Source organism: Anas platyrhynchos, chromosome 25 (genome assembly GCF_047663525.1).
Source record: "Anas platyrhynchos isolate ZD024472 breed Pekin duck chromosome 25, IASCAAS_PekinDuck_T2T, whole genome shotgun sequence".
Lineage (NCBI taxonomy): Eukaryota > Metazoa > Chordata > Aves > Anseriformes > Anatidae > Anas > Anas platyrhynchos.
Window position 1 is genome coordinate 5,620,333 of NC_092611.1, and position 20,841 is coordinate 5,641,173.

The 20,841-nt window shown below is 49.0% G+C and overlaps 1 protein-coding gene and 1 long non-coding RNA gene across 11 annotated transcripts in view; one reads left to right on the forward strand and one right to left on the reverse strand.

Moving 5' to 3' along the window:
• JAM3 (junctional adhesion molecule 3) overlaps window positions 1–20,841 on the forward strand; it is a 32,976-nt gene that overhangs the window by 1,272 nt on the left and 10,863 nt on the right. The window lies entirely within an intron of this gene.
• Window positions 302–20,836, reverse strand: LOC106014459 (uncharacterized). Of its 10 annotated transcripts, none has more exons than XR_005260969.2 (4): window positions 20,659–20,836; window positions 16,449–20,404; window positions 4,970–12,426; window positions 302–4,877 (listed from the first exon to the last, which is right to left on the reverse strand). It is a non-coding gene; the product is annotated as an uncharacterized lncRNA (long non-coding RNA). The 10 variants fall into 10 exon arrangements; XR_005260967.2 differs by having other exon boundaries at window positions 4,970–13,673; XR_005260973.2 differs by having other exon boundaries at window positions 4,970–10,595; window positions 12,301–20,404.

Genomic DNA, 20,841 nt, shown 5'->3' on the forward strand with positions numbered 1-20,841 from the left:
TATTTCAAACATCTTATCTAAGGGCAAACCAAAATGGTTCTTTAACTCCAAATGATTTGTAGAGCCTTTGTGGCCTTGAATGAAGTGAGATTTGGGCAGTATTGCCCAAAAAAATGAAAGGAGTGACTTAGACACTCGGGTGGAGTTCCCCCGAGGGACAAGGAGCTGGTCCTGCTGTGCTCTCCAGCTTTTCACTCACTTTGCTGTGCTTTGTAGCTGAGTTTCAGCAGGAGGAATCATGAGTACCTGATCCTGGAGCATCACACTCTTCCAGGTCCTAACTTTGGATTCAGGTGCTCCATTTGAATGCCAAAAATATCAGACTTCACACAACTTTTCCCTATGGTCGGGCTGCAGGGTGGAAAGGTGCTTCATTTCCTTCCTCCTCTGTGTGAGCAGTGCTGAAGTGTCCTCTTGAATCTGGCTTAAAAGGCAGCAATACTGGAAATGAACTACAGATAGTTCTGCATTTATTTTGACAGGAAAAGTTGCTAAATACAGCCAAATACACTAGTTTCAGGCCTCTGCTTGAGAACACCTATCAGTCGAGTAGCAGGCTTGCTCCCAGTTTTAACGCAGTGGGTTCTGGCTGCCTTGGCGTGCCTCCCCCTGTGATGGTTTCCATCTGTTTTCAAATTTGGGGTCAAAAGCCCTGAGGAGTAGAAAGAACCAAGGCTGAGAATAAAGCTGCTTGTTCCACTACACTGGAGTTTACATAGCGGGGGCATCCCACTACATTAAGGTGAGGCTGTCAGAAGTACATAAGATTAAACCTGTGCTGAAGCTGGTGCTTGGTGCTGGATAGTCCCAGAGGACTGAGACCATAAGGATGCCTTTGATGCTAACTGACTAGTTAAAAAAAAAAAAAAAGCAGAAAAGGAAGCTGACAAGGCTAACGAGATGCTGTGATCCCAAACTGCAAAAACACCTTAGAAATTTAAGGTGTTTCTTAGACTGCAAGCACTGCAGAGCAGGGATTGCCATCTCTTGATCATGGCCTTAAAACTTTGCCATGAAACTGAAGCCAGTGAAGCATGGAGCAGTCAGCGCGTGCCCTGCTCTAGGCACTAAAAGCATCTAAAGATTCTGCACATCAGGGAAATGCCATGGTCATAATTATACCAGCGGAAGTTATTGGCGTCAGTGATGGAAAGCAGGGCTTAGAGCTGACATCAGTGTGAAGTCCTGCCTCGATGGCTCTGGTGCAAGCTGGTGTTTGAGGGTTTCACGTGTTGGACTGAGGGCAGAACCGTGGAGCCCTTCCCAAAATTCTCAAGTATTTCTTGATAAAAATAAAACATGCTGATGATTTATAGTCCTTGATGGGCAGATAGGACCAGTCCCAGGCACATTTCACTTTTAAAGTTCAATGCATTCAAATCTTACTTTGATTTAATTCTGATTTTGCAAGAGATTTTTCCAAACCTACAAAGTAGAAGTACTTTATCTTTTTTTCTTTATTTCTTTTTTTTTTTTTTTTTAAATATACATGAAGTCCATCTGTCCCAGCCACCAACAACTGTTCTGAGTCAGCTGTCAGTGCCAAAAATCACTGGGTGGAAATGTTGTTAGCTTTCTTGCAGTTATGATAAGTTGCTTGTTGTCGTTTTCTGATGGGAAGTATTTGCAGTATTGCTTTCTTTTCAACAGGCAGTAAAAAAAAAAATAAAATAAATAAATCAGGTCAAACAGCTCTGAGAGCCATGCCAAAACGAGATGCTTAATAACCTCTTCAAAAAAATTCTTAGGAAGGGCTTGGTGTTCCTATTCAGGCAAACAGTATCTGGCATCACCACCAAAGAGTACTTGGATCGCATCAACTTTACAGCTGTTGACAAAGAACGTGACACCAGCACATTCCCTCTTGCTCTGAATATTTCAGAGAATTACTGGGTTACTGAAGCAGAAGCAGATTCAGAAAATAAAATGTGGGATTTTTGTGAGGAGAAAGAGCTGCGGACAGAGATGTTGCCCTCGTCATGAACTTCAGTTCTTTTACTGACCTGTTTATTTTCCTTCTGAGAGCTGTATCCTGGGTCTCTTGGCGTGCGTGCTGGGGCTGGTTTTCAGTTATCTGTCCGCACACTAAGGACTTGCACCGGGAACACACGCTGAACTGCCAAAACTCACCTAAACAAATAAATAAAGCAGAATGAGCTGCGTTCAACTCCACAAACAAGGACAAAAGCTGCTCTGCATAATGGCTGTGGGTGGGCCTGCTGCTGGCTCTCCTGCCAGTTTGCCCCCATCTTTTGCCAGCTCCAAAGCGTCACCCCCCACTTGCTGACGCTTCCCCTGAAGCTCTCTTGGATTATTATTTAAGTTTCTCTTGCAGCTTGCGCTCGCTGCGTTATCGCTCTTTGCGATGAGTGGCTGGGTGTTGAAGCAGCACTGGCCTCCCAGTTGTATATTTAGAGCTAATGCTTCACAGTTGATTGCATCAAGCCCTGATGATCCGGAGAAGGTTCGTGAACTCCTGAAAGTGGTGGGAGGGAGTTAGCAAGGGGAAAATTTCCACAGCAACAACAAGGATTTTTCAGGATCCTAAGTCCTCAGGAGTTCTTCTCGGCAAAAACAAGAGCACGCGTTGCAAACGTGTCCCTCAACAGGAAAAAACAGCTACTCTATGCATAAAAGCTGGTGGCCTGCTTTGAAACTGATGTTTATATATTAAAAAAAGATGAATTCACGATATGAAATTAATTAGGATAATTACATTCTCAATCTGGCTTCTCCATCAACTGGAATATGAACTGAGTATGTTTTTCCAATTGATAAGGGATGTTTGCCCTCTCTCTGAACCCCCAGGGAGTATCACATTTTAATAAACACAGGACCAAAACCAAAATTCAACCACTAAGTGTCAGTTCCATGTAGTGGAGGGTGTGTCCCATGCAACAAAACCCACTCCTTGCTGAGTCAGGGCATAGCCTAAGAACCATTTAATGCATTTAATTGCACTAATGAATGTTCTGGACTTAGTCTTAATTTTCCACCCAAAGGGGTTGGATTACTGTGTGGGTACGGTTCAGTCAATAGCTGGGCTTGGGGCAGAGGAAATACCTGCTGGGTTTCAGTTCTCATACTGCACATGAGAGTTTTCAGCAGTTAGAAGAAAATTTAAAAAATAAGAAAAACCTTGACTTTTTTTGGATGGAAAGCTCAGCCTGTGTTTCCTTACTCCCCTTCCGAGTGCTAATCCCCTCAGTATTAACTTGAGATTAGAGGCATTGTCTGGAGAGGCTAATTCTTGCTAGGGACGTACCAGCAAATGGGTCTGTCTGTGGGGAGCAGGACAGCAGCACTTTGAGGACTTCGCCTGAATATTGGCCTCTAGGATAGCCCCAGCTCCTCGCAAACTTCTGCTTCTCATTTCGGGTAAGTGGAGGTCAAGCAGGCTTTCCCTGGGGATAAACGTGGAGGGAGGTGTATATTAAAGATGCCTCCTGCACAAGAGTGGCCAGCTGAGGTTGTGTTATCACTTCGAACTCAGCAGTAGCTACCTTTGATTGCCTCGCTGCGTTTCATGCTGTAAGAACCCTTTGTGTGACTCCCCCGATGAAGTTCAGCTGTCTAAAGCACAGCTTGGAAGTGCAAAGCCAGTGAGACAGCTGCATAATTGAGCTGGTGCCCAGTTCTTATTAGAGCAGCATCCTAAACTAGGCCTTCAAAATGCTCAGAGAAAAATACTGATACAGTATTTCCCCACCAAACTATTGGTGGGGAAAATGCAGCAGATGCGGGAGATTTTTTTCTCTTTTTCTTGTCATAAATGGAACTTTCAAAAATAAATAAATTCAAAAAATCACCTCTGCAATTTCCCCTGCCCCTGAGAGCCCAGTGGAGGTAGGATCCCCACGAACCGCCCTGCAAACTGGTGACAGCCATCGAATGGGAGGCCAGCCAACACGGGGCTGACATTAACTAATTAAAAGCAGCTATGTACATGCTGTAGCTTGACAGCCCACAGGTACTTGAGATAAGCTCGAAATATTAATGGGAATTGTTCTGCCGTGCAAGAATCACTTGTCGGTAAAAATAATATGAGGTATTGGGTTATGTCGTGCCCCGCGTGTGGGGTGGAGCACAGGGCTTAACAGAGTCCGTTACAAGGGGAAATGAAGGTTTCGGTGCAGTAATAAATGAAGTAGATGAAATTAAATTCTGTTCAGATAATGCTTTAGGTTTTGTGGTTTTTTTTGAAGTCATAAATCCCAGGGATTTCAGAGTTAAAGCCAGAATACATCCTAGCCTTCCCCTGTCAGTGGACCTGATTAGTACACCACAAATGTAAGATCAGCAGGTTTCTAAGAGTTCTCTTAATTCATTTGGAAACTGCTGCCTCATTTGAGGACAGTGAAACTTTAAAACTGTGCCAGGGACTTGCCACATCTTTGGCATCTGGCTAAAAGTTACAAGTTGACAATGTTCAGCAGGATTTCAAGATTTTTGAGCACACTATTAAAAATATATTTGGGTGGCCTAGGTAAGATTTTCTGCTGAGCTGCAGAAATCCACTGAAGTCTAAGGGGATTTGTTCCCGTTACTTGGCTGTGCTTTCAACAACCCTTGGCCGAAAATCCCCACCTTAATAACCTTTGGGGCAATTCTTTGTGTAGTGGCCAGCATGTTACAGGTGGGAAGCGACTTGGGGCGCTCTGTTATAGAATCTGTTCTGGAGGGAGGGAGTACAATATTTCTAAAAATTCAGGTCCGTTGAAAGCACCTGAATTTCCTGCTCACTCTACCTGAGACACGCAATCCACTTGTCATTTTTGACAGTCTTACCCAATATGTCTCAAGGTGTGTAACTCTTACAAGGCTTTATCCTGAAGTCCTTCAGCGGTTTTTGAAGTAGCCCATAGTATTCTACGTATCTAAAGAAAGTCAGAATTTTTGTTTCGTTAGCAGTAACAAATAAGACTGGTAAATGCTGCCATAGAAGGGAGTTTGGTGAAATGAAGCTTACCTGTTAATATAGCCAAGAAGTGCCCTGCATGGCCATCCTGCTTTTTGCTCCCAGCAGAAAGGTTCCTGGCACGTTACATCTGTCCTGGTGGCTCTATGCTGGCTGGCTCAGGGCTGCTCAAGTGGAGATGGCTGCACAGCTGAGAATTCAAGGGTTTTATGTGGACATAGATGTACAAGGTGTATATGGATGTACAAGGCTCTGCTAGATGTACAGGTGTACATGGATGTACAGGGCTCTTGCTCTTTGGTCCAAGATCAGACTTGGAGACAATATTTTTGTTTTTCCAGGATGCTATCCTTGCAAGACAAAAGCCTTAATAATATGCTAATGTTTTACCTCCATTCCAGTAGCACGTATGGCTTCTGTTCACATATCAGTGTGTTTTTGCGTTGTGCTGTACAGAAAAAAAAACTCTCCGTACCAATTGGCGTCCTCATTCAGTGAAAGCTACCAAAGGATGAATTCATTGTGCTGCTGGGCTGCCATAAAGCTTAGGAGAATTCCCCAGAGTATTGCATGAGAAGGGCTGCACGAACAGCTCGTGAATCGCGGCAGTGGACAGCACCGAGTGTCCACGGGGAAGGCAGCTCTGCCACGTACCCGGAGGATCCATTAAGGAGGCTGCTGCCTGCTAATGGGCTTCCTCCTGGGGCGCTTTGGCTGCTAACACTCTCTTGAATGATTTCCGGGAGCTTACACAGTTAACGGCAGGGAAGGTGTAGCAAAGCCCTGCAGTTCTTGCTGCTTCTGCAAAACAGCTTTTATCCCGAAAAGGATCTTATCAACAGCTATTTTTAATGCACGCTTAAACCTTCGCTTTAATCTTTTTGTTCTGCATCGATCTGTGCAGAAGCTTGGAGATAAACATTTCTTCATCCCCACCATGTTGTTTGGAGCGAGTTATTTTTAGGGCCTGGAAAACATCCGTCCCGTCGGGGCGAGGTTGTCTGCATCAGTAGCATACCTTCGGGGAGGAAGTCCCAGCTCCGTGCTGGGACAATGCCTCGTACTATGCCCCGTACCTCTGCGGCAGCCCCGGGAGTCACCCATCCTTGGAGGAGTGGGTTGGTTCTTTCAAGGTGTTTAGAGACCAAAAACTAAGGTAAAAGGAAAAAAATTGCTGGGAGGAATGGACACGCATGCCGTGAAGGCTCCTTGAGGTTCCTCATTGATCTGGGAGCAGAGAGGAGGTGCTGCTCCGTATCCTGCTCTGCTCTCAGCTACTCTGCTGGGATTGCAGGTAAAGCAGTGGTGGGGTGGGTCTGGTCTCTCAGGGAGCGAGGAGGTAATGGCATAGCTCCTTTCTCATGCACCAGCAAGCAGCTATTAGCCGGCTACAATTCGGTCAGCGCTGATGGAGTTGCCTTTGAACTGGAGATGAAAGCCAGGGCGCCTTGTAATCGCCTCCTGCATCTCCTGGGTCCTCCCTCAAGCAGCCCTGGCTATCGAGCTGCTGAGCATCCGTACGTCCCTGGTGTTTTCCCTTTACTTTGGCCAGTTCTCAGCACCCCATAAATAACAGGGCAGTGCGGAGCTCTGCCTGCCAAATCTGCCTCGTGCGTGCTGGAGGGGAGGTTAACCCAGGTACAAACTTCTCTCTTCTGCCCTCAAAAATTCTCTGCTGGGCCTGGCCAATCAGCTGTCCTTGCCCACAGGCGCTGCATGCTCTCCCACACAGGGCAAGATAAGCCCTTTGAAGTCAGCATTTTGGCTGCCAACAGCTTCTGAGGCGCTCCAGTGCCCCCCTCTCCCCATTACCAACTGCGTCTTGGGTTCTCCGTCCCAACAGCTGAGCCGCGATCAGGGCTGGGGAGTGCAGGGCTGGATTGCTGGGGCATTGCCAGGGGCCAGACGGAATTGGAGATCCCAGTTTGTGGTGGTCCATGGGCACGGCAGGGACTGGGAGCTCCTTCCCAAGGCGTGCTCGTCGCCCACCAGCAGCCCGCGGCCGGTGCACGAGAGCGATTGTTCTCCTCGCCAGGAGGATCGCGGCGTTCTGCTGCGGGCTCCCCGAGCCTCCTCTCTTCACAAATATTTGGAACAGACTCTGCTTGGCAGCTCCGACGGTTTGACTCAGCTGCTAAGCATAGACAAAGGCACGGACCCAGCTTCAGCACGATAACAAGGAGCTCTGGGAAGAGAGGAGACAAGGGCCGGGTCTGGAGGTGAGGCAGCAGATTTACCCCTTACCTGTCCTTAAGGGAGAGGCACAGAGGGTTTGTTGGAGATGGAGCTGGTTGTGTGTACGAGTTCTGCCCGCAGCATGTAAGGGGATCCCTAAGCTTCTTGGCTGTAGCACTGCACAGTCTTGAAGAGTGTGTTTTTGGAGCTTCTTGTGGTCTAGTGACAAACACGACAAGTCTGGCTGCCTAAATACTTCCCAAGAGCCTTTCAGTTCCTGGCTCATCCTCGGTCACTTCTGAGACACACATGCCTTCAGTCTCACATCTGTCACTCAGCTTCACGTTCTTGACATGAGGCAAAGTTATCTTTGCTACAAAGACTTCCCTCTTCTCCACCCTCCCTGGTTTCCTTTCTGTATCCCTCACTGAGAAGCAATATCTCCTTCAAAGAAATGCCAGGGAGCCCATTTGCAGAATTTACAGCTGCTTCCCAAGGCTTGAGTATCCTCCTCTCTAGCAGCAAGCTGCTAAGCATGTTCTTAAGTGGGAAGATAAGTGGTGTTATGATCCTTTCATCTTCTAGCTCCGAGCAGGCTGGAGATAACTGATAAAGGGATGACAGCGAGGAAGATGCATAGGCACCTTTGGATTTAATTCCTGCTTTGCAAGGCAGTCTTTAAAGCACACTTCTGGTGCGAACACAGGCTGGTAAAATAAAGCTGGTCCTTCCTTTCGCAGCATATGTCTTTTCCTCATGGCTCTGAGCAGATCCCCTGTCTGTGCCAGCAGAGCCCAAGCAGATAAGGTGCAGAGGCAGCCAGGTCTCTTCAGCGTCCTGCTTCTGGTGGGCTTGGTTTGAGGGACTCCCCGGATCATTACCGATGTTAAGACATTCTCTAGATGTTGTTTCGGCTGGTGAATTTATTTCCACATCTTTTTTTTTTCCACATCCACGTGGATTTGAGTTGTACTTTAAACAGGGATGCATCTGCAGTGAGGGAGCAGCAGCCTTGCACGTGGTGGGCAAAGATGCATTCCTGCGCTGTGAGGCGGTACGGGAGCAAACACCAGCGACAGCTTCATGGTGGGTGGGAGTCTTCAGACCCCTCTTTAACAGACCGTGCATTCAGCTCCAGAATTCCTGGTTGAGTCCCTCGTCTGCTGGCTGAAACAGGTGGCTCGCACATGCCTGCGAGGGTCTTTATTGGGGATGGTCTTCGAGGTCAGCTGCATCCAGCCCGCATTCCAGCTGGGTCCCTGCACCTCAGCTTCTGGCCCGGCTGGCTCCGGGCCACCCAGCCCAGAGGATGCTAACCACGGCACGCACGCTGCTTGTCGAAAGCAAACCACTTGAAAGCAGCACGTCTGTGGTCCTGGCTTGTGCCTGCCTGCTGCATTTTCCTCCAAGGAAATAAGGAAAAGTGGTTGGGGCAGAATGTGTCAAAAGCTTAACACCACCTCCGGGGCACACGGACAGCCTGCTGGAGTGGCCGCTGCTCATCCCACATCCGAGCCAGGGGATACCAGCGTGAGGCCAGCGAGCAGCAGGAGATGCTGCTCCCCAGGTAGCACCTACCACAGGCTCTGCTGGTAGCACTGCAGGTGAAGTTTGTGAGCTGCTGGGCACGCAACGCCTGGGAACATAGGTAAAATTGAGTTAATTGAGGCACGTCTTGGCAGGGGTTTGGCACAGTTTGTAAGAATGATCCAGAGGGGACAAGCACTGAGACCACATCCAGGTGCTGCCACTGAGGGCCTCCAGAGGTGCCCTAACTACCCTAGCTAGAGCCATGCTCTTTCTAAGCACCTAATCCTGTCTCCTCTATTGCATTAAGCAGAGACGTCCACTCCCAACACTGTGTGCTCTGCCTGGTGGCAAGTCTTCTACAGAGCGGGATACAAACCTTCCCACAGCGAGTCCCTGATCTGCACACCAAACTGAGCCTCTGCTTCGTCAGGGGAGCTGCAGCATAGCTGAGCAGTGCTGAATTTTCTGCCCTAGAGCTCTTGCGTCACAGCCCAAAGTGTGAACAGAGGCCGCAGCCTCCCTCCCAAATCAGCCCCCAGTGCCTCTGCACCTCGGCGTTACTCAGCACTTTTTCACTGACAGGGAATTAAGTAGGATTTCTAGGTCATTGTGGGCCTGTCAGGAGGAATCGTCTCCTTTAGACCTCATTAGCAAGGCTTTCTGCAACACCAGGCTTCAGAACAATTGCAGCCTGGTTCCCTAAACACTGCCTAATGAGACAGAGCTGTTAGCAGCAGTTTGCTAAATAAAGACTGTTTCTGCCTGAGACAGAATAAAGCCAGACTGGATTTTCTTAGCTGTCTCTCACACAGAAGGTATTTCAAAAGACCCTTATTATAATAATGAGCTAGATGTTGCTGTTGGGGAGGCTGCACAGGGCCAGGGCTTGATGCTGGTGCCAGGTGCTTCCCCAAAGGTGCCTTCAAGTAATCCGTGCTCAAGTGACCTAAAAGCCTCTCCAGCTCCTTTAATGCTGTTGCCCCTTTGGGTTCAAGGCATCTTGAGCATTTACCTGAGCTCCTCTGACTTCGTCCCACTCGGTGACTTGCTGCCTCGTGGTGGGCAAGCTGCTCTTGGTGACTTCAGTTTCCCTGGGTAGCACAGGATCTTTGATCTTTGGTTTGTGGCAAAGTTTGCCCAGGATTCATGCAAACAGCTTTGGGGAGGTGAGGGGTCTGTGGAGCCAGGCTGCAGGGCCCTCCAGAACGTGTCTGATGTGCTGCAGACCTCAGGCCTGCCTGGCCCTTAAAACTGCTGCGGAGCTGCCTGCTCGGGATGATGAGCAGCCCTCACGTTGCCATTCCCCTTTCAAGCAGAGAACTGCGTCTGAAACAATTGATGGCAGCACAGCCACTGCCTTGCCCTTTAGTGGATTTTTGCAGCGCAGCACTCTGTCTCATCCAATTTCAGGCGAATGCAGCGTGCTGGCAAGCTGCAGGCCACGTGCTGCACAGCAGTGGGAGAGACCCTGCACATCACTGCCTGCTCCAGCCCCAGCAAAGGTTTGCAAAGAAAATTGCTTTCCTTTACTTGGTTGCTTTTCAAAGGGTGTTTGCAGATTGCTGATAGGAGGCAGGTGAGATTTCTGCTTGTACCTGGGTGCTGAGCAGAAAGCAGGTGGGTCCTCCTTGAGCAGCGTGAGGCCAGGTGACTGCTGATGATGGTCCTGTAATGAGATTTTTCATCCTCTCTCTCTTCCTGTTCTCAGAAGAGCTCAGATTAAAGGTGAACTCTGAAGCACGATGGGACGGATCTGCCTGCCTCTGGCTGGAGCAGACACAGGAGAGCTGGGGATTATTACTTGGCCAGTGTGTAGGTTTGTTTGAAGTGGTGCTTTGATGTGGCAATGGGAGTTGATGGAAGGTAAATGGTGTCTAGACAGGTTTTTCCTCGCTCTGTTGTTGTTTCTGAAGCAGCAGAAGCAGTGCCAAACAGGCTGAACAGCTCCGGGATGCAAGAAGCAGAGCTATTTCTAGAAAGGCAGAACAATGGCTCTTTAGGAAGATCCAAACCAGTTCTCATGGAGCCCCTGTCAAACCCACTGCTCCTCCGTGCCCGGCACACCGCCTGGGTCAGTTAATTACAGCAAGATGCTGGTGGGAGCGAGCGAGGGGAAGCCCAAGAGGTAGCCAGCACGTCTCCAGGTGAGTTGGCATGGCAGAGAGGTACAGGAGAGGTCGATTAACCAGTGCCCTGGCCAGCAAGGTTGGGAACTCAGAGGTGAGCTGGTTTTGGCAGCATTTGGAGGGGGACCAAGCTGACCGTAGTAGCAGTGTGCTAGGGCTCCCTCGGTGTGCTTGGTGGGATGCTGCCAGGATTTAGTGCCCAGCAGAGCTGGCCTGGCTGCCCAGAAACAACTGCAGCCAGTGGTTCAGCTACACTGGGAGGGGAAGAAGAGGCAGGCCATGATCTAGAGAGACTTGTCGCTGGCTGGCAGGCTGTGCTTTCAGTGCTGTCTTGGCTCCAGTGTGCCATCTCCCCCAGGCTGTTAGGGAGGGGAAGTGGAGACTGCATTCAAATGCCTATTGTCTGTCCTTCAGCTGGGAGCAGAGCCAGAAGAGAGAGAGGCTCTGGCAGCATCTGATACAGGGGGCAGATGTTAGGGGAAACATACTCATCCATAAAACGCTGGCGCTGGGATTTTCAAGGGAGCCACAAAGGTTAAGTGCCCGTGTTTTGGAACGTGTACATGAAGGTCGCAGAGAAATCCTGGGCTCCTGGGATCCTTGCTAGGCTCGGAGAAGCTTTTTGAAGGGTTTTTTTTGAAGGGATGAGCCCTCACGCAGCATCTGTGGGCTGTCCCAGGTGAATGCTATTCTCGGACCCATTTGTTTAAGCATAGCCAGGGAGAAGGGCAAAGGTGCAGAGAGCCAGATTTAATCTCCTGTGGGGGCCTTCAGCGGTGTGTAGCTCTTTGAGTTCGGCCTGGCTTCCTTTTCTTGTAGCCAGCTGCCAACTTCTGCAAGCACGAGCTGGAAGTAGAGTATTTCCTGACCCTGCCTGTCCTCTCGCTTCACCCCTGCCAAAGCAGGGCTCGGCCACAGGTTTCAAGCAGAGCTGGAAACTTGGCGCTGAGGCGAGGAGCAGAAAAGAGCCCAGCTTGCTCTCCTCTGCCTGGGTTGGCTTCTGTACTGCTGTGGGGAGTACAAATATGTTCCCAATCTGTTCGCTTCACTGACATGACTCCAAGACACACAGGCAACAGATACACTGACCAAGAAGGGGCCATTGTTAGAGGGACCTCCTTGACTGTGGCTCTGCTGTAAGCAGCTGACCGCTGCAGCTCTGCAGCACTGGGACGCAGCCGCCCCGTGTCTCACCCACACCACTGAGAGCATTCAGGCCCCCAGGGACCCCTGCACATTAGCAGGGATTCGGTCCTGCTTTACTCGATTTGCCCACCTACGTGCCCCAATCTCTGAGTGAAATGCCTGCCTCTGGCAGGCTGGTATTAAATCGAGCCCCAGATGAAAGAAGTTGCAGTTATTGCTTCCCTGTGAACCGTCCCTTTGTGTTAACTGATGCTTTGCTAATTGCACACAGGCAGACATCCAGAGCAGGCAGAGAGCTTGCTCTGCGCTGGAAGCTGGGGAGCCAAGGAGCTGATGGACAGGTTAGCATTTTGGCTGAGGAGGAATAAGGGCCCCAAGAGAACCAGAGAAGAGGAAGGGAGTTACCTCATCGGCTTCCAGCAGCCAAGGCAGGGTTGTCCTCCAAGAGGTATTTCCTTAAGCTTCATCCAGTCCGAATTTAGTTGCAACTTTTATGAACAATAAAGGCTTCCACTGTTTCCCTTGGAGGACCTGGAAGGAATCCAGATAGATTTTGGTGCTGAGAAGCAGATCCTGTTATTAATGTCAGCCTAATAATTTCTTCCCATCTCCTTCCCACCTTTCTTGCCATTCATACTCATAAAAAGCCTACAGACAGTTATCAAGTCCAGTCCACCCTCTACTTTAGCTCCATCTGAAATTACACACAGAATTGTAACCCCGCGTCTGGCTTTGGGGTCTGTGAGAGCATTTGGTGTGCCTGTACCAGCCTGGTGTGCCTCAGGGGAAGCCTGGCAGCTCTGCATGTAAACCCCAAAGTCAGCAGCACAGTGACACGGGGCTCAGCTGACCTGGGGAACAGCTCGTGGCCAGGAAGGCGCTTCCCTGCAGAGCAGCAACCCTTCCGCTGCTGGGCCCGTGGCGCTGGGAAAAGGGCTGTGACCAGGGCCCAACTGGGAGCGGGCGGCTGAGAAAATTCTCTGCTAAAAATAGCTGCGAGAGATGTTTAAGGAGAAAAACAAGCTAGGGTCTGGGAGAAGTTCTCAGATATGTGGCTCGCTCAACTCCCCCAGGACAAGGAAACTTTGAACCTCACTGGCCGAGGCTCGTTTCTGCTCTGCTAACCAAGCTTGCTGTGGTCAGGAATCCAGGTTGGGACAGGGCAGAGGGGCTTTCCTCCTCCCCCTTTGCTCTGACGTTGCCTTATTTCCCCCTGCTTCTCCTGCTAATTTATGCCAGCGTCTTCCTAGCAGTGCTCCCTCTGCATCCAGTGTCTCATCTGTGTCTGTCAGTGACTTCATTTGGGCTACCTTTAATTCCCGATGTGCTTCCTAAAGAAATCTGTTGAACCCTGCAGCACAACTCCCTCTGCAGGTCTGAAGCCTGTGCTCGGGCTGATGGTAATGAGGTAAGTCCTTTCGGATCTGTTACCGTGATTCAGGGCAGCCCCTGGAAGGATATTCCCCCAGCTCACGTCTTCAGGCCTGCGCGTGGCCTGCTGAAAGCGGTTTTCCCCTGCAAATCTGCATCCTTTGTTCTGACAGATTTGTTACAAAGCTTCGAAGCGGCCGTCTCCTGCGTGGAATGACAGCAGTGGTTTCACAGGCTCAGGGTATCGAGCTCCTAGGCAGCTGTGAGCGCTCCCTCGGTGCCCACAGTCACTTGCTGGCAGCATCCATTTGTACATGTTCTGTGCAACACGTTAGCTACACAATTGTTTTATACCCCGGGCTAGAATTATACACATGAAAAAGAGAGGCAAAATGATACTGTAAAATCTGAAAGAAAAAAAAATGCTCTTAAAAGGAGAGCTGTTTTCAGCCTTGTCATAAATGCTTTCTGTGTGTGCTTGCTCACGCCCTCTCCCGTTCCCTTCCCTAGACTGCTATCAGCTCCTGGCTCTGGCGACTGCTACTTCTCCCCAACTCCCATTTTCCACAGGAAGATGACATGGTTGGTCTCTGATAAGCAGAACTTCAAATTTGTGCTTTGTTGGTCAAGCTATAGGCTGGAGGAGACCTAGGGATCAAGAGATTAGAGTCACAGACAGAGGAATAGAGGATTATAGGCTAAAACCCTGTGAGTCTCTGTATTGATGGTTGGGACACAGCCAGACACTAAAGAGCATTGCAAAGCCTGGTGCTGATAGCATATCCGCTTATTTCCTGTCTTTGCATTTCAGGCAGCTTTTGATACGTGTGTCCTCATCAAAAGGCAGGGTCAGGCAGGTATCGAGCACCCCAGCTCCCGTGGAAGTCAAATACCTGCTGAGACCAAGTCTGTGCATCGGCTGGCACTCAGCCTGGAAAACGTCACTTTGGCTTATGAGATTCTCAGCAATCCTTGAGTCAAATTCCCACACAAGGGGAAAAAAAAACCAAACTTGTCCCACTTGCCCCTTTCCTGTTAGAGATCATTCTTTCTCCCTGAGCCTGTCCACAGGTCCCTGCCATGCATCACTGGCCTGACTGTACCCTGGAGACTTCCTTTAACATCTGTCTGCTGCCACGAGAGCCTGTCGGGAGGAAGGGAGAGGACAGGAGGAAGACCATTGCCTCTGGCTCTTATCACAGTTATCAGCTGGTTCCCTCCCACTTGGCACTAATTTGGTATCAGCATCTGCCACTTTGAGGAGGAAAGGGACTTGCTGAAGTGAAAAATAATGTAGGATGTGCCAATATGGCAATTCTTGGGGCTGGCTTGGAAAAGAATGGAAGGCAAGTGGGAATAGGCAGGAAGGGCTGGTTTCAGATTTGCCCTGTGCAAATAGTCCCACTTGTCTTTAGTGCTCACCGCTTTTGTCCTCTACTTTTGCTGTTGTAAGGTCACAGAATTGACCATCCACTGCATGCTGATGTGGTGCATTCCTTACTCTTCTGTAACTTCCCAATCCTCAGTTTCAGGAGCTGTATGTCCTTACAGAATTGGAGGGGACACTGAATTTGAGGAGACCAAAGCTTAACTGATGAACGTAAAGCCCTGTAAGAGATGAAAGTGATCACGGGGAAACACTGCACAAGAGTCTCCACACACATCCAGGGGCCCAGCCAGTTGTATTCCTTGGGTTTTCATGTCCTAAAGCAAGGTGGGGATGAGCTGACTTTTTGAGGTCTGCTCCTGTCCTGTTTTCAGTGAATGCACTAATTTTCATGGTCAAGTATTGGCTGTGAGCCTGCCCAGCGTGAAAATGTAATTAAGCTGTTCATTTGTTAATGAAAATGGCACAAACAATGCTCAGTACAATGTGACCGTTTTAATACATTCCTAGCCAAGTCATCTGTAATTATTTCCTTGTTGCCTTATTTCTCTTCTGGCTTTTGCCAAAAACTTGGTGCCTACATAATTAGCAGCTCCTCTGCCTAATGGCCTTCCCTCAGAGCCACACGGCAAGGCCACCTGCCCCTGTTTTTTCCTTCTGGAGGCAGTGTAACATTGCAAGCCCAAAGCATCTGTGCAAGGGGCTTGACCTCAGAGGTCTGTAGCAAGGCAAAATAAATGATCTGGGCAAGACTTAATCCCTTGGTTAGTGGTATCTGATGCAGGAGCTGTGTGCCGTGCTCCCTGATGCTTACCCAAGGAAAATGAGACTTTCAGTTCAGCCTCACATTTCTTTCCTGGGAAGGGAGAAACAACTCAGGGCTGCAAGGGCGAGTAATGACAGCGTCTTCTCTGCACAGCTTTCCTTTACGTTTCCTTCCTGTTCTCTCTTGATTACTCCTTGTTCCAGATTTTGAGAGGCAAAGTCAGACTTCTTCCATCTTTTCTTTGGGTTGGACTCTATGATCTGAGTAAGTCCCTTCCAGTTCAGGATATTCTATGATTCTATTGAACTCTCTAACCCTTTCTACTTCTGTCTCTATGGTAGTAGATTTTAGGTATCCAACCACATATTGCTTCATTCCTATCTTGCACATATGCACTGTCCTCTCCCAGAAAGTCCTTTCCCAGAAACTGGGGTATGAGTTGGGGAAAACAGGAGAGCTAGGACTAGATTAAGGTGTTGGGCAAGGCACGTCCAGTCACATCTATGAAGTATTAAATGCCTATCTTCCTCATGATGTCAACAGCATTTAAATACCTTTGCAAATCTGGCTCTTGGTCTCTTGAATGATGTCTGTCCTGATGGGTAAAGAGCTATTTCATCAAGATGGGGTAAGTAGGTTAGGCCCAGCGGCCTAGGAGCTTCCTCACTGGGTCGCCAGCTGCTGGTTCAGCCGTGCCTCTCTCCTAAAGCATCCCTCTGCCCTTAGGAAGAACAGGGCACAACAACCTGCCAGAGGACCCGGTCCGAGCTCAACATGTCCAGTAAGAGCTCAGGCTTGTGCTAAGACATTGAGTAAGCACGAGCTCTCCCTGTTCAGACAGCTCTGGAGCATGGCTCGTGATGCCTCCTGATAGCACAGGCCTCAGGATTTGCAAAGCAGGTGGTGTGCAGATCTCATCACGAGAACAGGCTCGTGTTTGCGAGAGCGCAGATATGCTGGGCCTTAATACCCCTAAACATGCCGTGATGCCATGAGCAAAACCACAACCAAAGATTGTGAAATTCCTACCTCCAGAAGGCCTTGTCAGATGGATACGTGAAGCAATGTGTCTGCAGCTGCAACCCGACACAACAAAACCAGATCTTGGGAAAGCATCAGAAAGCACCGTGCAGTCTTCGCCAGGCAACACCTATGTTTCCTTCCCTGCGTGGAAGAGAGGAGGAATGTTTGTCTGCTGAAAGAAGCTGCTTTGCAGAGAGGCTTTTGTCTTAACAGGGCTCTGTATCTGCTTGCTAGCAACTTGTTTCACGACTAAGTGGGGGTGTGTAGGCTGTATGTATACCAATGGCTTTGCTGTCTGATTAGGAGGTAGAGCAGCAAATCCTCCTGTCCAAGAGGGAGAAGAAAAAGAAAGAAAAGAAGAAGAAGGAAAAAAAGGACTGTGTGCATGGTTTGGATGCTAATGGACCTTGTCTGCAGCAAATACAGTCAGGTCTTTAAGGTGCTGGTTTAAATTAAGAGCTTTAAACAGGTTAAGATTTTATTCCACGACTCCATTTACAGACAGACATTCCCTTGCCTTCTTCTAGTGGTGAGCAGAAAGAGCGAATTATGAGCAAATCCTGAAATGCTCACATCTTCAGATGAATGCAAATATTCAATCATCTTCCACGCAGCTTTGTACTGCGGGGTCCTGGTCCTGCTGAGACTGCCAGAGACTCCCTTATTACAGGCATTTAAGAAGAAACGAGTGCCATCACCTACCTACGTAGGAGAGGAGGAAAGCACAAGGCAGTACCACGCGGAGCACCAAACACCGCTCTGTACCACTGCATTTGCCTTCCGTAGGTTAATCATGCTCCCCGTTCCCTGCCCAGGCAGGCACATCTCCTCTGTTTGTAGGTGTCTATCAGAGATTTGGCAACCCTTTAAGTGAGCACTACAAGCCATGCATCTAAAATAAGCCATGCTGTTTTATGATAGCTGGTAAAAATAAAGCCTTACTAGCGCAGGCAGTTATAACAGCGCACAGGATTTACAACCGAGTGGGTTTTTTCCAGGGTGGGCTGGCCGCAGTCTGGTGATGGCCTTTTTATAACCGTTATCAGCCCCCACACAGCCCAGGTCCATCTGTTACTTAATTTGGACGGAGACACTCCTAGGCTTTTGTTTGCTAATCTCTCGCTGCACATCTACATTGTTCGCTCGCGGGGCAGCCCACCCGTGAGTCAGGCTTGGCTTGCTGGTCTCAGGCTTGGCGCCACGGAAAACTGGGATAAAAGAAAGGCATGCAGCTCCGTCTGGTCACTGAGCAGTACAGTCCACTGGCCTTGTTTGTGTCAGCTTGGTGGGGCTTTTAACGGGGGTCTTGGATGCGAGAGCAAGCGTACTAACAGCTCCTTCCTGCTGGACTGGAGGCACGGTGGGAAGTTAAGGCTGAGTGCTATAAAACAAAAGCCTCTGACTGCATTTGTAGGTGTAGGCTGGGTTTTTAAACAGACCTAAATGAGCTGTCATGTAGAAAGTTATGGCGAAATAACTAAAAGTGTATATGAGGATCAATAGCCAGCCTAATCTGCACTGGAACTCAGGGAGAACGAGGTATGCCATTCATTCCCTGACTGCACGCTCATGTGCCCACTATAAATCCAGTCTTTATATATATCTCAAGTACATTTAAGTCCCTTAAGCTATTACAAAACCCCAGCCAAGGGACAGTCAGACCAAAAAATAAATAAATACAAAAATAACAAAACAACTCAAAACTTAGCAGGGCCAGAGCACAGTAGGCATTTTTTTGGTATCTTATTCCCACACCAGACCGTAGTGCCTATCCTGTGCCACCTTGTCTACGCTGGCACAAGTTGCATTGCGGAGTAGGAGTGGGGTATGCTGGTGACAGAGAGGAGGAAAAAGAGCCTGAGAGAAAAAGGATGGATATTTCACAGTGCAGAAGGCAAGATGTTTCTGCACTGCAGGGTTTATGGTGATTTTCTGAGAACAAGCTGCATGCAGAAAGCTGGCCTCCCTCTTCCTTGTCTTATCCAGTCCGGCAGACAGTACCGTGCAGCTTCCTTTGCTGTCCCTCCGGAGGTTTCTCACAAGTTTAACAGTTACCTTCCTTCCTCCTGCACGCCCACCACGCTTGTAAAGCAGGGGCAGCGCCGGGGTCGGCTGGGCTGCCCCTAGCAGCGAGGCTCCTCTCATGCCTGCTGCTCACCTCACTTCTCTGCCAGCCCCGGCTGTTTCCTTCACGCCAGCTCCCGGTGCCGAGGATGGGTGCTGCCGGGGGCACCTCCAACCTGGCAGTCAGAAAAAGAAACGACACGCGGAGCACTTGGCTATCACACTCCCAACACCTCGCCGTGGATCGCGCTCCGCAGCGCTCCTACTGCACCAGGAACCACCCGGGAAGCGAAGGTGCCTGCCGAGGCGTGTGGTTTACAGCAGCTTTCCTGCGTGGCTTCGATGTGTTTCGAATTGCAAATGGAGCGACAGCTTATTGATGACGGCCGCCCCAAGGAAGGCATATTTTTGTTCCTTTAGTGGGTAGGTGCTTAAATACAGCTGCGTGGTTTTGTACTGCTTGTGCCTGACAGTGCATTAACTAAAATTACCGTGTCAGATAACTGCAGGATTGGCAAGGAAGGGTTGGACTATGCTGCAGCACAGACTGATGGCAGCAACTTGCATCAATTTTGTCCTGGTCATCCTTTTTACGTTGCTTACAACACGTAAAAAAAAAAATAGTTTACCTCCTCTTCAAACTTCTGCCTAGAATTTTTAAACAGATTTAAGAGATTTGGACGGAAGGAGACAAAAGGTCAGGCTGTGCATTCAACCCCGTACAGAGATAGGAGACTTAGCACAGTCTAGATGTCTATAAAGCTGCTAGTTTATTTCTTCTGTAGGTTCAGCGCAACATTTTAAAGTGATTCAGATACCATGAGTCACAGTAACAAGTATGGGCTGGATCTCTTCAGCTAAAAGAAGTGCCATAAGAATATGCTATAGACTTCAGTGCCGTGTCCTGGATTCTATTTCGGAGAACTGATGGCATTTGGGATTCAACCATATGTCTGGCTGAGCCTGTAGTACATACAGATCTGGTAGGTATTCAGAGATTTAGTACATACAGATCTGGTAGGTGCGTCTGTTGTGGCATGCATGCTGCTCTGGAAAGGAATGCGGGTCTGTGCGCAGCCCTTCCACACATCCTGGGTGCCGAGGCCTTTGAAGAGAAATTTAAATAACACAAAACCTTCGCCGATTATTTGCACTGGGCTGAAAAAGGCCTAAAGGAGAAGCTTTGGAAGAAACTTTCTGGAGGTGATGGTTGTCGCTAATAACGATGATTTGGCACGCAAAACCAAGCAATGCACAAGTGTGGTGACCAAAGGGAACACTTGCCAGCAGCAGGGCAGTGTGACATAGCACAGATGCCCACCCTGCGCCACCAGGGGAGTGCTAACAGCTGGGAAGCACCGGCCTTGTGCAGATTCCTCCAGCCCTGGAGAGACTTTGAAAGAGAGAGAGCATAAAGCAATGCTAAGAAGAGCTGCAAAGGTGCTCTGCAACTTCTTTACAATCTATGTGGTCACTTGGGAGGTTTGGTTTGCTCCCTGCACAGTTGTAGCCTTGTCGTTATTCAGAGCATGCTACTTGCAGCCTTCTTGTGCCACACACAGAAGAATAAATCTGGCTTAGCAGTGATTTAAGCAGCCACATTGATCTCTGCCCACAGTCAATACTTGTAATAATGTGAGAACCTCTTGCACGGTCTCCAAGGACTCAGCTTCTGTCTAAAATTTGTTGTCATCCTGCTTTGTGCCTGAGGGATTGACCTAAATCTCTTGTGTTTAATGGGTGGGAAAGATCATGCTGTGAATAATTTCTGAGAAATGCTATGGGGCCAGAGCAAGATGGAGCCCTACTGTCCTGGAACAAATACTTGTCGAGTCATAACTCCTTGAGGATAACACATCATCGTGGTAATGTGTCTCTACCTTCAACCTGTGCTGTAGCTGTAGGAGAACAGAACAGTTTGGTTGGAAGGGACCTTTAAAGATCAGTTCTTCAGTCAGACTGTTACCATGCTATCTACTTGATGGGACACTTCTTTTGGGAGGGGGGAAAAGGATCTCTTGTAAACGAGAACATACAACAGGAAAACAAATTGGAGTATCCAGTTGCCTTTAAGGAACAAGGAGCCTTTGCCAAGTCCCTCTCCCTCCCCATCCTTCCTTGCCAAAAGGAAGATTTCTAAGATAGTACAGACCAGATAGATGGCGTGCAAGCTGTCTTCTACAGGTCTTCAGGTGCATCACAGCTCTCCATAGCCACCTGCTACACCAGGTCCCAGGAGAAAGCTATCATTTGAAGAACTGCTCCTGATGAAGCAGGGTGTGGTCCCTGAAGCTGGCACCACCTACAGCTTGCCCCATTTTGAAAACCAGGGCCA